Source organism: Centruroides vittatus, unplaced genomic scaffold (assembly GCF_030686945.1).
Source record: "Centruroides vittatus isolate TY-2023 unplaced genomic scaffold, ASM3068694v2 contig_1824, whole genome shotgun sequence".
Classification (NCBI taxonomy): domain Eukaryota; kingdom Metazoa; phylum Arthropoda; class Arachnida; order Scorpiones; family Buthidae; genus Centruroides; species Centruroides vittatus.
Window position 1 is genome coordinate 87,270 of NW_027121123.1, and position 21,752 is coordinate 109,021.

Here is a 21,752-nt window from a genome sequence, read left to right on the forward strand (position 1 = left end):
TTATCCCCGAAAAATAACTATTTTTTGGTCAGTCACGTGGTACGAAAACTAGCGATTTATTCCGGGAAACATATTTTTCGCGGAACAATTCCAGTTAATTGTTTGCAATCAAAATTTAAAGGCCGAATAAACGTTGTTTCTATTACAAAGTTATTGATTCTTACACACAGGCTTAATAGTTACGTATACAATTTTTATTTATTTATTTTTTTTCGTGTTTAAATTATTTGTTTTCAATTGTTTTGTGCCATATTAAATGTCCCTAACTTCGATCCTGTATTAGATTTTTCCCTTAGGTCTTATTGCTTTCAAAGTCGTTGGGAGGTCTTTGTTGAGTGTTGACTATAACCCCAATTCGAAGCGAGATAACAAGCACCGCAAAGCATTAATTTTTACTACTACAAGCAAAGAAAACCTATGGTGAATGACTGCCAGTAATACTAAATGGTGTAAATAATAGTTCTATTGCTAAATAATTGCTTTTTGACCACAAATGTGTCTGATTATAGACCCTATTTGCGAATGGAATTTTTTTCTGGGCAGGGAGAATGTAGGCATTTAGGCTCGTTTAAAAAAATTACCAAACCTTCAGCACCCTTAAATTATTTTTAAAAAATAGTATAATTTATTCAATTATTTTAATAATAATAATAATAATAACAACAACAACAACATATAAACGAAAAAAATATTAATTTATGGCAACGTTAACATGAAAAATAATATATTTTTATCAGTTAATTTTGCACTTTTATTATTATCGTTCATTTTAACGTACTATTATTATTAAATTTAATCAGTTTTGTATAAAAAAATTAATACTTTTAAAGTAAATTAACAAAACAAAAATTCTACTTTGTTAAATTAAAAAAAATATTTTATTTTAAAGCATAAAATCGATATTAAATATTAATCTTTTCACTTTTAAAACATCCGATTTGTTAGTTTAAGTAAGTTTTATCCATGTCCGTTCCCTCTAATGAGCTTAAATGTAATGGGTTAACGTTACGCTAGCAGATGAGAATTTTCGAGAAAGCTATTGATGTTAATTATTCTTTGCAAATATTCAGATTAAGTTTATCTTCATACAACAATAAAGAATACAGGATTCGATTAGATAAAGAGCTCAAACAAATCGATAAATCTCGATCAGATCGAACTACAGCATCATCTCTCTTGCAATTTCGCTTGAGTGGTTCTCTTAGAAAATAATAGAAGTTTTATAAACAAGATAAATAACTAAGGCGTTATCTATGGTAAATACATCTTACCTAACCAAACAAATGGCTTCAAGTATTCTACTAGTCCCTAAAAATATTCCTGTTTTAACTAACAAATTACAAACAAATGACTATACGATAAAAATAATGCAAGACTACGTTAAGAGTTCGTGATTCGTTTGTTTGTTTATCTGTAGTTCAATAAATATAGATTTGCTCAAGTGACAGGAGCACAATTTATCTGAAACTACAACCAATTTCTTAATTGTTCGCCTCATAAGTGGTTTCTTTTAAGAAAGAAATGAATGTTTCTCCAACGTTCAATATCTCTAAATAGGCCTTTTATTCGATATTTGGTGCACTCTCCTATATAAATAAGCCAAGAGAATAAATATTTTACTATACAGAATCGCAAGTTGACCCGTATCGATTGGTCAATATATAAAAAAAATAAATAAAAATTATAAAGGAAATTTTTATAATATTTAAAAATCCTATAATCGTTGATTATATTAAACTGAGTTTAATGCATTAATTTTTCAGAAATGATCCTCTCTCTTTACTAAATTAATATTTTTTACTATTTAAATTTTTAAATTCACTTAAATTAAAATAAATTATTTTAATTTACGTGTTTTTTTTACTTTTAAAATTTTTATATAAAAAAGCCATTTATTTTTATGGGGAGATACAATGAAAACACGAAGACTTTTATGCATTTTTCACGTTACATAACAGGTTTGCTTTATTTTTTCCCCTTTACTTAATAAATTTAAAATAAAGATAAATTTAAATGAATTAAATTTATTTTTATGAATATATATCGAAGAATAAATCCTTTAAAATTTATTTTTGTCATGAAATTTATTCGTAATAGTATGAATTAAAATGATTAGTAACTTAAGCAATTTACTATATCTACTAATTTATCCTTTCTCAAATTAATGATTTAATTAAAATTATGAGTACAAATTACACAAATTTATAACTTTGTACAGGTTTAATTAAGTTTTCTAAACTTTGCATTCTTGTATGACTTCGAGGAAACTTTCAATAAGTTATCGAATGTGCCGCATCATTTTTTCGTTTTTTTTATTTTTTACTTTTATTTATATATATTTTTTTCTTTTATAAAATAATGGATCAAATCAATCAGTGTTACTTTCGTTTACATTTGCAGGCCCACAATCTGTACTTAATAGCATACATAGCCTTAGAAAATGGCCTATCTTCTTTAGACTCTATTGATTTTCGCTCTACTAACTGAAATTTCTGTAATACTGTACATTATTTTCTCATTAGCGAATTGTATGCAATATTAATTGAAAAATAATTGAATTACTGCATCAAGCAAAGTAAATTCCTTTACTATTTAGGCTTTTTTTTTTCCTTCCCTTATCAAGATGGAAGGAGATATTAACGTACAGTACGTAACTCATATAACTTATAAATATCCTAAGAGAATTTTAGTTAATAATAATATATATAATTATATAATATATATTAATGCCAGAAGCTTTAAAAACATGTAGAAGAGTGTTTTGATAAGTGAACATTTTATTAATTTATACCATAAATATCTAAACTATTGAGCAGAGGGATGCTGTTAGAAAGCTTATCTCATGCACATTGTTGATCAACACGTGTCAGGCACACGAACATGTTCAAGATAAGCCAACCGGTTTTCCATACAATTGATTTTAAATGTGATATGTCCAGATTGGTAATTAATTTGTCTGCATGGATGACATCGATGCGAAGAAAGATTGATATTGTTATAGGATATATTATCCTATTAAAATAATTAACACTTAATTTTTATCGGGTTTATCGTGTACACGAAGCAATTAAAGTACTATTTGTTATGCTTGGTAGATCTACTATAGCCCTACATCTATATAAAAAGGCCTTTAAAAACCGTTTGTTTTTAAATTTATATTTAAATAATATTGTCAAATTTAAAGAAATCTTGATCAAAACGATACTTTTAAAAGAGATAATGTTCATTCTATCTTATTTAACAAGAGCAGAAATTTAATTTACTCTCTAGTAATTTATAGTCTTGTTTAGCGGCTTTAAATGGCTTTAAAGTGTATTTAATAACTTAAGAGGAATTCCAGATGAATATAATATTTCAAATCTCTTTCATTAATATGTTTAGTGAATAATTCTGACAGTTTTAGTTAGTTTTAAAATATAGCAAGGCTTACTTTAAAGTTTGAAAGTGTTCCCAAGAAAAAAAAACTATAATAGTAAACTAGAATTTTTTCATTAAATTAATCTTTAAAAAACGTCTAGAAATGTCTCTAATGTTATAAAAACTGTAAAATATTATTTATAATTAATAATTTACTAATGATTCTCTATGAAATTTAACATCAAGATAAACGTTTTATTAATCATGTTCAATTAAAATAAAATCTAAAATACACATATTTTCAGATATATATTTATTATCTAAGCGTATTTGTATTTACTTCCTGTTAAAAATATTAAAATTTTTTATGTATCTATATGTAAATAAATTTATGGATTCATACACCAATATCAGTCTGACTGACTTAGATCAGGGAAATTTATAGATGAGATTGGAGAAATTTTGAACATTAAGAGTAATACGAATGATCAGACATGCAGACGGCCATTCTAGAGTTGAAATTTTGTATTAAGTTTCTAAATGAAAAGTTTTTGTATATATAGGCCTATATATATGTTGCAGAAGGGATCTGTATAATGTTACATGAAGAAATTATGTATACTTTATCATAATCTTAAGGTTCTTATAATTTTAAGGAGATCTCACAGACAAACTCTCCATTTGATTTGTCTGTCTAAGAGCTAAAATCTGTTTTATAAAATAAATAATTAAAGCAAATAATTCTGTTCATACTAGCCGGAATAATTAATTTAAAAATGTCTAATTATAAAAAGTAATTAACAACTTCAAATTAATAATAATTAATAATTTTCTAGCGATTAAAATGCTAAATTAAGACAATTTTAATCTAATTTTTGATTCATACAACTTTTTTTCGGTGATTAAATCTATAAATATACATTGAAAATTAAGTAAATGAATAAAAAAAATTATTTTAAAAATAAGGTAAAGATAACAACGAATTATGAATAATTAAGATGGCACATGACATTTTAACCGATACGAGTATTGAAAAATACTGTACATATATCTTTTTTCATATTTAATTCTGAAATTTAAAACCTTAAAATATACATTAGATCTAAATTTCTATCAATCGATAAAACTAATAGCACTTTGTATTTACCCAATTTCGATTTGGGGAAGTGATAGCTTTGGACTTCATTAGTAATTTTTGTCAGCCACAAAAACCTCAGAAAAATGTCATGGTTGAAAACCGCAGTTTTTGTAATTCCGTCCCCATGGCACAAGGCAAACAGAACTTTCCCTAGTCCAAAAAGCAGTCTTTGTTGCCCCGATCGTCGTGTTTCTGTTTGCCAACCAAACAAAAATTCAGAGATTTAGTTCGACCTTTCGCTATCCTAAAGTCGAAGCATATGTCAGTTGTTCAGGCGCTCTTGGCTTTTCTGATAAATTCTTTATGAATATCAAAGCACTCGATCGCACTCTACAGACGATGGACTGCTGTGTGGTGATTGATGAGGATGAGATATCGCATATCTTGTGCAGAAGCCATCGGAAAAGGTCGACTCAATCTTTAAGAAGCGTTTCCATTTACTGTGTCCGACTCAGCTGAACAACAAACACAAAGCAATATCAGACCTTTTAGATCATATTGCTTCCAACATTTGAAATCCGAGATTGAATGTGGTCTAATCTAATATTGATTTTCATTTAATGGACCATAGTAAACTATACATTTCTAAAATGAAATTGTGCATAATTCACTTACACGTAAATAAAAAACAAAATAGAAAAAAAAATAACAACAAAAATACATCCCGCTCTTCCTTATCACTTAATTAAATAATAAGCACATTTTTAATACTTAAATTTAAATATATCTACTTAAAATCTTAAAGAAATCAAGATTAGTCATTAAAAAAATAATAATAATGCATTTTTAATTTCTTAATTTAAAATTATAAAAAATAATATTTAACATTTCCGATGCTTCCATATCATTTCAGTAATATAGATATTCAACATTGACAAAAGATTAAAGTATAATTATTAAGATTTACGCTTCAATTAATGTTCGAAGTATGCAGATAAAAGTAGATAAAACCTTTATTTTTTTTAAAAAAAACATATCTAAGCAATTATTTTATTAAAAGTTCTCTCTCCCCAGGCAACCAATAACTTATGAAACTATTAACGCGAGTTCCGCTCTTTAAGATACTATCACTCGCCGAAAGATATTAAAACAATAAATAAGACTCTAGAATATTCTTTGTAACCCAACTGACAATAAATAAAAGCGGTTCTGCAGGTGATTCGCCGACAACCGGTCCAATCTGTCGAGGCAAAGGTTTCGCCTGTATTGTTAGCTCCACACCTGCTCCTGTACGTGGCTTTCAGTACAATGGAGCTCACATCTCTACAATGTTACTTGTACCGACGACGGTGAGAATCGACAATGATCCAGCCTACTTCAAATCAAAATCTACGGTATGCATAATACGTCAGGCAATTTTTTAATATGAATTTTTTATCCTCTCTTCAAGGCAGATGACACGGAAAGTGGTCAAACTCCGTCGGTTAGAAGAATAAGAAGAAAAAAAAATTGCGAAATGTTCTTATCGAGAATTAAGATATAACGAACTACATATATCTTGAAAAGGGCATCTAGGTCACGTCAAAAGAGTGTTCGAGCGAAGCAAAAACGTATCTCAAGTTACAGGTATGAGGACTTATACCCCAAACCAACCCAGATCGTACCACAGCTGTAGGTAGTCACAATAGGAATCGCAATCCCCCCATCATGCAATAGACCTCTGGCTGTGCAGTCGGCATGACTTAATCCAAACTGACAGGCAATAGGTAATTTGTAAATAGGTGTCCAGACCCTCGACCGCCTCAGGTTGTCGCACTTGGACACCTCATTCTAACTGTTCAGAGAAGCGCATCTGATCGGATTAGACCTCATCTGATCGTCAAATGGGACGATCTGAACAAAAGGGGAGGACCTTACTGCGCTGTTTAGCCGATCTTTGTTTGTCAAAGTAAAAAAAATATATATATATACTTCCCCACATTTCCCTCTGTAAACTGAACTAGGTCTAGGAAGGCTTAAACATCGCCCGATTTGATACTGACTATGGCCAGATTACTGCAGATAATCATTATTGTTTTGTATGTTGTTTATTCAAGCCTTCAACAAACATGTTTTTATTGTAAGCGGGTCAATCGCATTTTACAGTTACAACGAAAAAAAGGAAAAATACCGTTAGTCTGTAGAAAAATAAACACAATTTTACAAGAAATTGTTGTTTCAGCTATATAATTTTTATAAGGCAATTTTAAAACTTTCTACACTTAAAATTAATTTTAAAAATTACACACAAAATCGAAGTAATTTGTACGTAATAAACATTTTTTACTGTATTTTTTACTTAAAAAATACAGTTAAAAGATGACTAAAAGAAAGACTAAAAGAAAGACTAAACCGCAGCCTTCTAATATAATCATACATTTAATAATTATAATAAATTCAAATTAATTTAATGGAAAATCTGAAAATAGTCTCTCTCTCTCTCTCTCTCTTTTTTTTAAATTTAAAATCTCTTCAAAACTTATTTGAAAGAGTTTACTCAGACACAAATTCAGGAATCAATATGTAATCCAATTGTTTAGATTCCTAAATCTTATTATGCAAGTACTGCGGGCCTAAAACAGTAGACGGTCAAATAAATATAATTATATAGGCCGCCTATGCAGAATAAATAGGCTTAATAGGCCGAGTGCCGAGAATAAAATTCACTTAACAACTAATAAGAATTTAATTAATGAAGTTATAATAAGAATATTGGTCTGGTATAGTCTTTTAATTCGTATATTTTCATCTCTTCCACTTCAAATCAATGGGGTCGATTTAATATTACGATGGCCATTGATAATAAATGGGTAATGTTTATGTAGCAGAAGTAACAAAATAAGGCTGCGGAGGATATAAACCTACTTTTACTTTGCGTGTGCCGATTAAAATTAACCTAAAACTTTGTAGAAAAATGTCATTTCATAGCTGAAATTCTAGTGCGTTTAAGATGATATAGTAAAAGAAAAAATAAATAAATAAAGCTAGATTTTATTAAACTTAATAAGAGTAAGATCTTAAAGTATTCATTCCCGTAAATTTCCTAAGTTTGTTAACAACAATGAAACTTCAGCAACATAATAAATGGCGCAAAGCATGGAGGGAACTTCAACGTGATCGGGATACAAAGTGATCGAACTAAAGAAGCAGGCAGCTAATTGTTCGGCATTCCTTTATCTGTGTTCCTGACTAGCATAAGCGATTGTCGCCTTTACTCTCTCCATACTTCAGGTTTCAAATTAACAAGGAAAAGATGGGATATTCCCTCTACTACACATCAAAAAAGATGTGTTTGCAGATTGCTAAGAGAATTTACTATTTGCAAGAAGAAAACAGCTGTTTAATTACTACAGGTTATTTCAAGTCCGCATTCTGAGGAAAGTTTTAATAAGCGAGGAAACTTTAAAATGACTTCTTATCATCAAGATGAACTTGGCTTGTTGTTTCTCGATGCCATAAAATCCACCTAAAATTCTAGTTGGGGAATACTAAAAAGTTGAAGTCTAATGAAGCTATACTTAAGCACACTTGTGTTTTAAGTTTAATATTCCGCTTATAAAGCATTAATTAGAATTATTTTTACTTAATAATGCTTTTTATTTATCAGAAATTATACGAAACGTGGTTCGATTTTTATATAGACATGCAAGATTATGTTAGACTGTAAAATAATTGCCTTTCATTCAGGCTTATGTTTATATAAACTATTAAAGAAAAAATATATCTAACATAAATTAAGAGTCTATTAAAGTTTATTTTTCTAAAATTTAAATATATTTTTTTAAATAAATTTATTTTAAAATAGCACGTGGACGTAAAACAGATTATTTTCCTAAATTTTATTAATTTAGAAAAATAATCTGTTTCACGTCCACGTGCTAAAGGGCTTATAATTATGTCCACGTGTTCTTTCATAAATAAGAACACGTGGTTACTTATTGCATTGAAATTTTACAGTTCCTTTAATTAAAACTACTGGTAACGTATGTTATAATGCTCTTAATTCTTAGAAGCCATAAATGTTTAAAGACCAATAATATGAGGATTTTATGCTTAGAGTTCTTAAAAATTATGTACTGTACTGTACTGAACCCATAAATTAATACAGCTATAATATAAATCTTCTTTATACTCTACAAAACACCTATGTTTATTGTATAGATTTTTTAAAATGTTTAATAATCTATGCTTTGTCGAGAGCAAAATATGAAAAAAACTTAGAAACATTTCCAAAAAATAAAACAGGAAAAAAGGAAAAACAAGCATACTTTACCGGCCACCATAAGTGAAATCTTTGGCAAGATTACTAGAGCTAAATTTAGTACTCTCTATACGGTACAATGACCCAATACTTTAATCTATTTGCGTGAAAAGTTTCTCTGCTATCACGTGGTTGTGGTATAATCATCCATAAAGGAATTGATTATTAAATAGGATTTTTCGCAGTAACGAGTTTTCATTCAAGTTTTGTTGACACGACTACTATATTTCTTATTAAATAATCTTTAATATTTGCTGAGTAGATTCATAAATATTAGATGAATAATATCAAAAAATTGCCGCAGTTTACATAAATTTTCCTTTATATATTTATACAAAAATATATAAACAAAGTTATAAGTATAGTTTTCACGATTTATTTTAAAATTTAAAGAGATACTTTGTATAGTTGTGTGGATAGAAGTGTGTTTCATCGATAGTATTTTTAATAGCCTCTTTAATTATTGATGCTGATTGATGAAGGATACAGAAAGGTGCATGTCGCATGTGACATGTTACATTTTTCTTTAATCAAGTAGATAAATACATGTCGAGTTGTCACACATTATCGAATACCGAACAGAAGTTCAATAACCAATAAACGTGACTCGATACTTCATATATGTAGTGAAACTAACGACATCTAAAGACAAAATTCTTAACTAGTTACATAAATAATTTTCAAATTTTAAAGAAGGAATCGTTTATCTTCCATTCAAAGTTTAAATTTAACAACATTCCAAGGATGAAATTCTAAAGAGAAGGGCGGAGGAGGAGGAGGAGGGGTGAAAATATTGTTTAAAAATATCCCATTACAAAATTACACCTTTTAAAGTTTATAAAGTAATTCAAACTGTTAAAAAATTTGTTTATTTTGGCAACGTAATGACACATTTAGAAAAGACTATTACTCCATTTACATTATATGATATATATCAGCTGCTAGGTGTAATTTTCTTACGTAAGTTACGGACCACCCATAAAGATATCTTGACTAAAACAGGTAGGCTCAGAAAATAAAGTCGCAGGAGGCATTCTGCGGCTTTTCTGTGAAGTAATCTTATACTGACAGACACACAGGCGACAATGCCGACTGTCTCCAACTGTCAAAATAGTTCGTCTGGCCACCCAGTCGTGGCTCAACCGTGTGGTTTGCATCATCTCATCCTGTTAACATTGCCAGCTATGTTGTTTAAACGTAAAGGCTAACATACTAACTATATCAATATGACACGACGTTTGCGGTATGTTAATATACGAACGATTTATTTAATAAATATATTAATAAAATTTATATAAGAGTTCTAGTGTAGAGAATACACAAGATATTCTTCTATTCTTCGATGCGTATAATCTGCCAGAGATTTATTTCTTTTTGTGATTCTTCATTGTACAGAAGAGAGGAGACAGAATAAACGTTTTGGAGACAGTTCCTATAAACAAAATATAGTAAAGCCTCATCGAATTTCTTAGATCTTCTTTAACAAATAAACTACAGAAACTCAGGGATTAGACGTACCAAATGTTAGTTTTTAAAAGAAGATAAAAGACTCCATTCTAAAATAATAAAATCTCTTCAGAATTTATTAAAAAATTAAGTTTATATAAAAATTAAAAAAATAAAAATTATCTTCTATAATTTAATACAGAGATAAGGCAATACAATGTAAAAATACTCAAAGACTATAGGATGATGTTTCTTGACAGGAGAGAAACAGGAAAAAATAAAAAAAGGTAGATAATTTTATTTTTAAAATGTCCAGATTTTAATTTTATTTACTTGATTAAACTTAATTACGTTAAAAATATTTCCGACGTAAATAAAAAAGGAATTTATTTATTTATTAATAAAAAATATATATAAGAATATAAAACTTATAATTAAAAATAAATCTCATATAAAAATTTACATATAAAATAGGCGCCATCCTATTTAAAACTGTACTTTAGCTTTTATAAATTTATCAAGACGGCAATAGGTAAACTGTCTTGTGATTTACTTAACAGGTAAAAAGCTTTTAGTTTGTACTTCACTTAGTGGACTGTTTACGAAAATTCCCTTCAATTTATTCAAGTACATTTCCTAATATACAAATGATACAGCCGAAACAGAATGCTTTTCTTCAAAAGCAGTTTAATATTTTAAAATTTCCAATTAGTAAAATTTTTGTCGGTGCGTAAAAGTAAGAAGGGGAAAAAAAGAATAAATAAATAAATAAAAAGAAAAAGTTTGTAAAAATATCAATGGAAAGACTTATCTAAAATATATAAAAGTTTCCATTTAATAATAAAGAAAGAAAAAAAAGCCAAACTCGAACAAAAATTTAAAGCTTTGAATAACTTCAAAAAGTTAAAGTAGCTATACAAACAACAACAACAACACAAGCTTCCCCTTAATATATTTCTCCTTCCCCCTATATAGATATATATAGAAAAAAATTGGAATATGGATAAAATCGAAAATATTAGTATGGTAATGCATAAATTTTATTTTATTTTCAATGCAGACTTTTTACAATTCTCTCTCTTAAAAAAACTTTTTTTTTTCTTTTTCCTTCGTATCACAGAGATGTAAACCTTTTTCCCCTGTAAATTTATCATATTTTAAATTATTAAATCTTTTAGAATAAGTAAAAAATAAAAATAAAAAATAAAATAAAAACCTTTAAAAATATCTAAACTTATAGGTTTAAATTCAATAATCGTGCCATAAAAGTCCCTCAATTCTGTTTTTTTCTTAAGAAGAAAATGGTGTGATCCATTTGATCATTAGAGCTTAGCCTATAGATAGGCTTACCTGCCAGACTTGGAAGTGAGTAAAATCAATAGAAAGGTATCATGTCACTAATATAAGAATTTTGCAACAAAAAGTTGCTTGGCTATTATTGATTGGTCTGCAGTTTCATCATCGTTGGGTCCGTCTCACATCAGTGATCTGATTGAACCTTGTCTCCCATAGGGAAGGCTTTCTGCTCCGTTAACTCGCTCTACTTCTCTGAGCCTTGTTGTTAATATTCATTTGCGAGATTAACTTCGTCCAGAGGTTAATCAGCTGTAGTATTCAGGTTTGCTTAGTTCGACTGCTTTTAATCTGAACGGAAAGTAGAAGGTCAATTTGATGTGTAAGACGGTGTTTCTGAATCGATTGTGGCGTGTTGATTCTAATTGATACTGATTCATCTGATGCTGATTGTTCCTTCTGAACATTTCGACACATGCTATCTCATCTTGACCTTCTACTAGTTGGAATTTTATCATGTTACTTCTATTCTTCCTTACTGTGATAGTCTATTATGCTTAAGGATATTTTAAAATGTCTTCTCGGTAATTAATCTTTAAAGTCTATGCTTATAATTATTATAAATTTAAATCATTTTGATATGTTTTTCACGATTAAAATATGAAATAAGTATTTTGGAAAAAGGGAGAAGAATGGAAAAACCGTTTTATATTTTTAATTTGTGATAAATATATTAATAAAATTTTGTATAAAATATTGTCACTTTCATCACGAATGACTTCCTTGTCAGAAAAAAAAGTCGCCTGTCACAAATTTTGATTTGGGACAATTCTACAACCAGACACTAGGGAAATACTGGAATAAACCCATGAATCACGTGTTCTACCCTCCAACAAATTCATTAGCTGGCGTATTGTGGATGTTCAGTGGTCCAAATAGCAGATGAATAAGTGTGTGGCTACTAGAACTACACCATGTTGTTAAATTCTCCTGTGCTAACCTGCAGTCATGTCCTGTGCAAAGGGAAACAATACTTTTTATATAAAAAAAACTAGCTAGATGTAGCAGATGGCCTGACAAAAGTCACCCTCTTGTGATAGCTTCATTTGAAGCGATCTGCCTTCGTTTTATCCACGGTCGATATTAATTATAGCAGGCAGAAAGATCAATGCTGTTGTGACGCCTCCGATACAGCAAGGCTCAACAGGGCCATGGGTCATTTGCTATACGTTATCCATCCCCCTTTAGAAAGTGTCTTGTGTTGTAGTGATTAGAAAGGATCTTTGAATAACATAAATGATTAGATTACGCTAGATCGTTCTACCATCGATTGATTCAAACAATAATGGAATCGATACACGTTGAACTATTTCGTAAATTTGTTAGTGATGAGTCGATGCATCGTGCTCTTAAGTAAAAAGTTTTCCTCGATACTTAAAACGATATATAACTATTTTTACGTCGTTTACCTTTATTTACTTATATATTTTAAGCGGCAGTGGTTACATTTAATGGCGAAAGTTTAGAAGCAAAGTAAACGAACTAAAAAAAGGGAGCGAATTAAATTATTTTAACGTGCCCCAAGTTAAATTTAATAAATATTAAGACGCATCAACGCATCCAATATGGAAATTTAACGTTTTATAAATCATTTTACGAGAGTTGTCCAATTGAATAACCAAAAAACTTCTTCAAAAAAACAGTCCGGACAATTAGAAAGGTCACGCTAAACCATTAAACATAGACCGTTTACTCATTCCCGGACTTGTTGGCCCTGCCTATAGGGAATTTGCCAATTTAGCCACAACGTCAGGGACATTTAATTTCTACTTCCCATGGCACACAACTGATTTTATCCACCAATGGTTTACTTGTTCAAGTGGTTGTGCTTTTTATTGAGAAATCTTTCTGGTCCCACTGATAAAAATTCTTTTATTTCATTTTTCCAATTATTTTTACGTCAACTTTAACTTAAAGTTATTAATTCTTCGCATCTTTCATATTAAAACAGACATTATAGATTCGCTTTACACGATGTTAACCAATTTAATAGTAACATAACTTCATGATTTAGATTATATTTAATCACCATTTAAGTTAGGAAAGGCATCTTTTTGTTTGTTCAATAAAAATTCGAAAAAATTCTTATACCTTTGATATATATAAAAAATTTATGCAGACATAACTATAAATGTGAATGCTATGTAAAAAATTGAATATAAAAACAAAAAGAATTTATATTCTTTGTGTAAAAACAAATAGATTTGCTACATCCTTATTACGTGAGCTATAAAGGATTATAAGTTGTTACTTTTGACTTGAAGAAAAAAATAATTCCTTTTTTCGTGGGTGACATAGACGAACAAACATGAATTCTGCAACAACGTCATGATCACATACTTACTGTCGACCTATTTTGACCTAGCAACGCATCATAAACCGATTTTCTTTCGAGTCAAACCTACCAATTCTGGACAGGTGGAAATCTTGACATGCCAGGCACGTCTACAAGTTATTCAGTCTTTCGTTTGAATGCATTCCCAAAGCAGTTGGACACATTCCCAAAATATGTCAGGATATCTTAATAAAGAACATATGATAGATAAAAATATTTACTTCTTTTTTAAAAGTCTTCGAACCTTTTCATCCCCCTTCTGCCTCCAGCAAAAATATTAAAAAGGGAGTTTATAACTAGGAAAGTATTATTATTATTATTATTTTTCTTTTTTGAGGAGGAAAAATTTGATGATGTTGTGTTTAAGCTGTGTATAATCTCTCTCTTTTCTCTCTCTCTCTCTATATATATATATATATATATATGTGCGTGTGTGTGCGTATGAATGTATGTATGTAAAAAAAATCTGTGCTTACATTATACCACGCATATTTAATGTTTAGAGGGTTCGGAGACTATCACGCACCTACATTTCCTCTGGCAGGAAATCATTATCCAATGAGTTACGAAGCCGGATTTTACGCTACAATATATATAGATTACACTCTACACGTCAATGATTGATCGTTCTAAAATCCGTCATTAGCGCTCTTCTGTAATTAAATACTTTACAGAGTAACACAAGTAGAAAAAATAAAATAAAATGATTATTTTTAACACTCCGAAAAATCTGGAAAAGATTTAAATAAACGTGTTTTAAAAAAATCAACCCAATTTAAGGCCTCGTTGTTAAATCGGGAGCCTTATTTAGGGCCTTAATTTTAATTATTAATTAATTATGTAAGGCCTTAACTTGCTTAAAATGCATTCGAGTGATTTAGAAGTTTAACGAAGTTATATTAAGGAGATGCTGAATCCTTTCATGATTCTGATGGATGCTCTTTATTAAAGAAAAGTTTACTTGAATTTTGAATAGAACTTTCCATTTTTTTTTACAAAAAAATCTTATTTTTCATCAAATTAGTTTAAAAGTTTGAATTAAAGAAAAAAAATACATAAACTAACTTTAATACATTCCTTTTTCTAATATATTCATTTCTGAATAAAAATAAGATGATATTTTTTTAATAATTTGAAAAAGGAAAAAAAAATGTATTTTGAAATTAAATTAATAATTTTTTTTCCATATTTTTAAAAATTTAATTAAAAAGAAAATAGTTTAATAATAATAATAATAATAATAATTTATTAGTCATATTAGACAATAGCCTGTTATTAAAGAAAATAAACTTATTTTATAATTTAAAATAAATTTTTAAATATTTTTAAAAATTCAGCAAGTAATTATAATTGTTCATAACCATTTTTTAAAACATTTAAAAAAATTAAATTACTGTCTAATTTTAAAAATAAAAAAAAGTTTATTTCAAAAACAAAATTAGATTTCTTTCTTTCTTTTGATTAAAAAGATAAAATAAGTAATTTTTATATAAAATTTAAGATTAAAAAATACAGTAAATAATTATATATAAAAATTTTTATACTTTATTGTTTTTAATTTAAAAAGTAATAAAATATTTTTAGAATTAAAACAAAATGACTTACGTTTAGAAGAAATAATTTAATTAAAATAAATCTTATAAATTAAAAAGTAATATTAGTTTCTATTAAAGAATTTCTACTTAATATTTATTTTTTTAAATAATAAAAATAAAAACACAAGCAAATTATAAACATAAAAGAAAGTTTGATTTAAACAATAAATTAAAAAAAAAACAACTTTTCAATACTTTAATTTGTCGCTTTAAATAATAAAATAAAAAGACTGAAATTAGAGTATTTTAACTCAAACTTAAAACAAAAAGTTATTTAAAAAGGGTTTTAAAAATTAATTTTTAAAATAAGTTATATATTATAAAAATCTATATAATTTTCCATAAATATAAAACTAAATATTAAAGAATTTATTATATTTTTATATTTCAAATTATTAAAATTCTAGAATTTTAATTAATAATTTAAGTAGAAAGATAAAATTTACTGTAATTTTATATATATATATATATATATATATATATATATAGTTTTTGTAAAAAAATTAAATTTTAAAAAACATTAAAAATAAATAAATAAATTTCGAATTAATGTAAAAATTCTGTATAAAACTTGCCTAGGCAGAAGAGGAAAGAATTGGAGGAGATATCACTGAATTATTGATCATTGGGTTGCGATTAAGCCGGTTAATCTGATTGCCTGGTTTCATGAATTATTATTGCACTTAATCCTTGTGATATTCTTGATGCGCTCCAATTGCTTTTGGCAGAATTTCTTGCAATTTGTTCTCGGTTGTTACCTCAGAAGTCCATTTTTGATTGGTACTTCCCCTTCACTATTCCCTATTCTCTAAGGAATTACCAAATAGGAACACTATTTATTTTAATTACATAACTCTCATTATACGGGACTACCACAATTTCACCACCACAAAATAAATGAAATGGATTAGGAAAGTCGGTTTAGGACCTTTTTCTCCCTCCCCCCTTAAATTTTCAAACTTTAAATATTAATTTGTGATTCTGTTTTTGACGCGTTAAATCTACTTTGACATCTTTTTTTTTTTTTTTTTAAAAAAAAAAATTTACAGCTTCATTCTTTATTATTAAATTATCCATTTTTATACAGAGTTTTCTTGAAAACTTTCGTTAATCTGTTTACTGATTTCTCAAATATATTTGTAAAATATGCTACAATTATTTATTTATACACGTTAAATGAAGTAGAAGGAAGTTAAAGAGACTATTACATAACGAAGAATTACTGTAATAATATAAAATCTTTGCAAATTTATAAATAAAAAAAAACGTATAAAAATTTTGATTTATTTATTAATATTTTGCTTGTATAATGAAAAATTCAAGCAAAACTATTGACTTTAAGTAGCCTATAGTCGTATAAATATTCTAAATCTGTTAAAATTACAATTAGCAATCTTCTCTATTTTAATATATAATTTTGATATTTATTAATATATTTATGTAAATTTTAAGAAGTTGTACGATTCTGTCTGTGTTGAAGATACCAAAAATTTGAAAATGTCAAAATAAGTTTGACAGATGGCTTATTGAAGCTTTCCATTCTCTACTTTTGCACAGATGCCCGTAGGGCTCAAGTAGCTCGGCTGATTTTGATCAAATTGGCACACGTCTTTTTAGCGATTTCTAGAGATTTTCTAGAATTTCCAGCTAAAATCATAATGTTTCCGTTAGAAAAAGACAGCAATACTTCTTTTTCTTCTATAACTTTTTTTTTTTTTTTTAATTTCTAAATAAATTTAAGAGGAAATGTAGCTTAACCTATAGCCTATTAAAAAAAGACTTATAGAAAAATCTTGGTTAAAGTTATAGTAAGTCGTGTTTTTTTTTATTGAATTTCTAAATATTTTTTGAAGTACATTTTATCCGAAATGTTCCAAGTTTAATCTTTTATAGCAATAAGAAATGTAAACTTTAGGGTTTTAAAATGGAAGGTGTCCAGAGTATCACTGAGAATGGATACTTCCCTATTGATATATGGCATTCTTTGTAATTATTTTTATAAGCAATAGACCCTAAATCTTGAATGTTATGGTTTCCTTACACAATTACGTACTTAGCGGTGAAGAACCCAAGAGCGATTGCTTCGATTAGAGAAGAATAGGAATGCCATCACAATTAGAATGGAAAAATAGATGATTTAAGTCGAAATAAATTATAAATTTCAAATTTTATTCGTCTAAAATTAACTTTTAGTAAGTAATATTTACTTTAAAATCTAAAAATTTCTTACTGTTAAGGATCATTTAGGATCCTACATTCATTATTAAGAAGAAATCCATCACATATTGCATATCTTACACTAATGTAATTATTTTATAATATTACACATTTATATTATTAAATTGGGCAATAATAAATATGTTCGGGAGTTCAATGAGTTATCTTGTTTCTCTTAGTATTGATTACAATGTTAAAGAAGAAACATCCGAAACGAAAAAAGGTATTAAATTTAAAAAAATAAATAAATACAATTTAAATAGATAATTAACCGTATTTGTAAATTAAACTAGAGCACTAAAAAATTCATTATTTGACACAATTTAATTTGTGATCACAAACCTTTTATTCAGACGAATAAAATTTAAAAAAATACTTGAGAGACTGAAACTAAGACGACGTTCAATCCAATTATTTTCGAACTTACAATAATTTTTGACAATTTTGAATATAATAACCAAGCTTTTGATGCTTATTAAAAATATATATTAAAGTTAGTTTCTTTTATAGCTTTATTAATTAAGATTTAAGCTGATTTAGGTAAGAGACGGAAAGAAAAATTCATTTATTACCACATGCTCATGTATTAAATTCTATATTTCACTAAATTACAAAAATTTCAGAACAGATAGGAGTATAATTTCCTATTTTAAACGAAAATAAATTTTTTCTCATTTATTTCTTATAAAAATTGAATTTTAATTATATAAATTTAATAATAAGTCTCGTAATTACGTATAAATTAAATTAAAAATTCATGAAGTATGAATAATTTTTTTAAAAATTATGTTAAACTTAAAATTATCATTTAAAATTATTTAAAAAAGTAGTTAAAATGTTTACATTATAAAGACTCTATTGATTATAAATTCACCATAATAAATAAATTATAGAAAAGATGCAATTCAGCATTAAGAAAAGTAAAGTAAACATTTCAACAGAATTTAATTTGTGGCTTAATTCATTAAGAAAAATATGTTAAAAAAATGAATGTTTATAAGAAAATTTTCAAAATATCAATCTGTCAGTAAAGAATGTCTTCTAGAAGCAATAAGATAATTAAAATGATACTCCCAATGGGAAGTAAACTTTCAAAAAAACAAGAAAAAAAATATATTTAATTTTTCTTAATTAAAATTAAAAATAGATTAACTTTTTTTTCAATTAACTTAAAAAATAAAACTAAAATTTTCCCTTGACTTCTTTTTACAACATCGTAAGTAATCAACCCGACTTTATCACGTTGGACTTGTTTCAATGAAGAATTGGGAGAGACAGGAAGTTGGTTCTTCCTTTCAGACGAAGTTACTTCCGTTTCAGAAGAAAACTGCACCCCATTAGGACCTGCAAACGAGATGGGGATCTTAATAGGTCACGTGATTAGCAAGTTTGAAGCATGTCCCAAAGTCATAAATGAGACTGCATAAGCTTAGTGGTGGGGGAAAAATTAATTAATTAATTAATTTAAGTAATGAAAATTATAAAATTTGCAATATTTTCGAAAAACTTTCTGACCTTGAAGTAGTTGTTGTTATTTTTATTTTATTTTTTTTCTTTCCTTGTAGAGATAATACACAATTAATGAACTGGATTTTGTCACGAGTTGCACTATCTGTTCTTGTCACGCAGAACAATAATTTAATTTCTCCCTTCGTGAGTCATACTGATATACATTTATTATGTAATCATCTGCCCACCTCGTAATATCCTTCATAATTCGGTTATACTTTTTGAAATTATGTTAGAAAGACTATATAATAAGTTCTATTATATATTGAAGCAAAAAAAGGAAACGTTTTATAACTTAAATTATTATATAAATTTAATTCTGTAATAAAAAGGCTACAATTACAAGAATTTACAATCATAAAAAATTAATACAATTATATAACAAAGTAAATTTTTTCACATCTAACTTATCAATATACTGTACTTGCATGCTTATTATTAAATAAATTTTTCAAATTATTATTTTAAATCTAAATTTTATTCATTTATAAATATTTATAAATAAGTTTATTTATTTAAAAATGTACACAAAAATAAAATAGAAATAAAAAAAAAATGGCTTCTCAACAACAATTCTGCTGCCATCTAGGAATGAAATCACTCATTATTTTTCAAAAGGAGTGAAGAAATAATCTTTAAACTAAAACACACAAATAATAAATAAATAAATTCTTTCAATTAAATACCTTAACGTTAATTAACGTGTTAATTTAGTTCTAAAGTAGATGGAAGTATATCGATAAGTTTAGTCTTATTTAAAACGATAATATACAGCTCATAGTACAGATATATTAACTAATTAGAGTAATAATACAATTTCGCATCTAGATTGCCTAACTCGCAGATAACAAACCAAGTTTAATCTTTGTGTTCTATTATTACTAACAAGTATAATTATTCCCTCACAAGATTATACGTTATTAGTGAGAAACTAATGGTTCTAAATTAAACTTTAACGTCCTAATTATAATCGTGTGTATTAAATGGGAAGAGAAATTTGAATTTCAATTTTTGATAAATCTAACTTGGATTCAATTTTCAAAAGGTTCAATTATGAAAATAATAATGATACACTTCGAATTTCAAAAAATTAAAAATTTCAAACTTTCTTCTAAGAGGAAAGAGGAAAAGAATTAATTAATTAATTAATTAATTTTATATTATAGAATAAATTTTTAAAATAAATTATATTATAAATTATTCAAATGTAATTTTTTCAAAAGCACCTAAAAATTCTAAATTTTCTTGAATAAAAATCATTCTTACATGTTAAAATATTAAAAAAAAAAAAATAAATAAACTTTCTAATTTATTTTTATCTGTTTATATAATAATACAAAACCAATATTGTAATAGAATTAGAAGTGTTTAATATATAAATTTGACAAAATTAATTATAGATTCGAATTTAATTTATGAATTAAAGGAATTGACGGATTAAATGGATTTTACTTTGAATTTAAAACGTAAGACATTTATCATTAAATCCGTAATTAATATAAATTATATAAATGCATAAATGAGATACAAATGTACACAAAAAACAGGAATAATTTTGATTTATTGATAAAACACAAAAAATTCTATGAATTACAAAATAAAACAATAACGATTTTCAACTTAAAATAATTAAACTAACATTTGAAGAAGTTTTAAAATTAAACAACTAATATTTTAAAATCTTTGGTTAAATCAAAAGTAAGCACATATGGTGATGTAAAAAAAATAATATTAAACTTTAATATTAAGAAAAAAAAACCACGATAGCTGACAAATTTAATTCGTTTTATTACTTTGTAAAGAAAATAATTAAAGGCTTAAATATTTAACAATTATAAAATAATAATAATTCAATCCAAACTGTCTACATTAAAATTTGAGAATTATTATGCGTATTCTTGATTTCAAGATGCGGATTTATAAGAAAAGATGCCGAAGATCCTTGAGAAAAATGAGATGAAAAACGAAGTGTTAAGTGGATTGAGTAAAGATCGTAAACTATAAGTATTATTTTGTGCAATAATTAATATGTTTTACCCCAATTGACAATCGAAATAAAGAGAATTTTAAGGGAAAACGTCATGGTGAGACAATATTAAACACAGACTAAAACAGAATTTTTGATGATAATAAATTGTAAAGAAGAAGAAGAGGAAGAAAATTTCTCCAAAGTGGTCACCAACCTCCGATAACAAACGGTAAATGAAGAAAATACAGAAAAAGTTTACATAAAAATTCAAAATTGTACGTGAATGAACACGTGTTTTACTACGATTCATTCATAGTGAAACTGATCAATTTACAATAAATTCATTAATTTCTTTAGTAAAGTTGAAACTTATTCCATCAATTACGACAATAAAATTTCATTTTTAAAAGTTATTATTATTTTTTAAATATAACAGAAGCTTTAGATTTAAAATATATATTTATATCATCACTTACCCCTTTCAAACATGTGAAAACGAACTTTTAAAAGTCAAATAAAATTCTAGATCTAAACTAAATTTATCATGTACGAGAAAAAATTATAAATTTTTAATAATTCTCAGGTGATAGAGT